Below are 1,701 nucleotides of genomic sequence, written 5' to 3'. Positions count from 1 at the left end.
TTAAACAATCCCCCCAAATGCTCCCTCCCTCTCCTTACACTCCACCTAACCAACATATTAATGCTAATTGCATTCCCTATGCCATGCTCCCCATCCCGTGACCACCCATCAGCTACCAATTTGTACTTCTTTAACCCCATTCTCCCCAGTCCCCAAATCCCTGTCCTCTCTGTCCATCATCAAATTGTCCACTATATTTGTGAGTCTGTTTTTGATCAGTTTGTTCTTTTTATTCTTTAGATTCCACATGTAAGTGAAATCATATAGTGTTTATCTTTCTCTGTCTGACTTAAAATACTTTCTAGGTCCTTCAAAGCAATATCTTTTTCTATCTCCTTTCTTTTAGTCTGTGTGTTTTTTTTAATCTGAAGTGAGTCTTTTGTATTTTTTCTTCTTAAAGAAGTCCCTCCAACATTTCCTGTAATACTGGCTTGGTGATGATAAATTCTTTTAGCTTATTTTTGTCTAGGAAGCTCTTTATCTGTCCTTCGACTCTAAATGACAGCTTTGCTGGATAAAATATTCTTGGTTGTAGATCCTGGGTCTTCTTCCTGTTGAATATTTTTTGCCAAGCCCTTCTGTCTTGCATAGTTTCTTCTGAGAAATCGGCTGCCAGTCTTATGGGTGTTCCCTCATAAGTAATTATTTGTTTTTCTCTTGCCGTTAATATTCTTTATTTGTATTTAACCTTTGGCATTTTAATTATGATGTGTCTTGGTGTGGGTCTCTTTGGATCCCTGAGTTTTGGAATTCTCTGAGCTTCCTGGGTTTTATGTCCATTTCCTTCACCAGGTTAGAGAAGTTTTCCATCATTATTTCTTCAAACAGCTGTTCAACAACTTGATTTTATTCAGGTACACCGATCAGATGGATATTTGGAGCCTTAATAGTGTCCCATATGCTCCTTAAATTACTTTTAGTCTTGGCATCTTATCTCTTGCAATTCTGATTGAGTGTCCTTGGCTTTCCCATCCTCTAGATAGGGCATTTGATCCGCTTCTTTATTCACTTTGTTTATTCCATTTAATTATCTCATCTCAGATAATGTGTTCTTCATTTCAGACTGGTTCTTTACTTTCCATTTTTATGTTTTTCATCTCATTGTTGAAGTTCTCACTGAATTTATCTACACTACCTAAAAGTTCACTGAGCATCTTTATAATCAGTGTTTTGAACTCTGCATCTGTTAGATTACTTGACTCCATTATATCTGGATCTCTGTTCTGTTCTCTCATATGGTTTCTGCTTTTTTGTCTTCTCATTTTGGCTGCCTTTCCGTGTCTGTTTCTATGTACTAAGCAAAGCTCCTAAGTCTCCCGGTCTTATTCGTGTGGATTTGTGAAGTAGGTGTCCAGTGGCACAGTCCTAAGAAGCGTTCGGCAGGCCAAACTTAGCCCAAGCCTCTACCTCTCCGGGGCCACCTGTTAAGATTCAGCAAACAATCTACAGATGCTGTGCTTATAGCTGCCTCAAAAGGCCACACCAGAAACCGGGGCCAGCTGTCACCAGTGTGAGTCTAGGCGCTGCTGGGCAAGGAGCACCTGACTCGCTGAGGATATACCTACATGTGGCTTGGGTGGGGCTGCCAGCTGGGGGAGGCGGAGTTTCAGGGAATCCTCTGGGTGGAGCGACCTCTGTTATCCAGGTTGATGACGTCATGACTATGGTGGCACTGTGTCCACACACTGGGTGAGGGGAGGG

General features: G+C 41.3%; 1 pseudogene; it reads right to left on the bottom strand.

Annotated features, from left to right (window-relative positions):
- LOC105302152 overlaps nucleotides 1-1,701 on the bottom strand; it is an 11,093-nt pseudogene that overhangs the window by 3,443 nt on the left and 5,949 nt on the right.

The sequence above is a fragment of the Pteropus vampyrus genome, unplaced genomic scaffold (assembly GCF_000151845.1).
Source record: "Pteropus vampyrus isolate Shadow unplaced genomic scaffold, Pvam_2.0 Scaffold261, whole genome shotgun sequence".
Taxonomy (NCBI): Eukaryota; Metazoa; Chordata; class Mammalia; order Chiroptera; family Pteropodidae; genus Pteropus; species Pteropus vampyrus.
The sequence above is the reverse complement of the archived record's forward strand: the minus strand, read 5'-3'. Positions and strand labels throughout refer to the sequence as shown.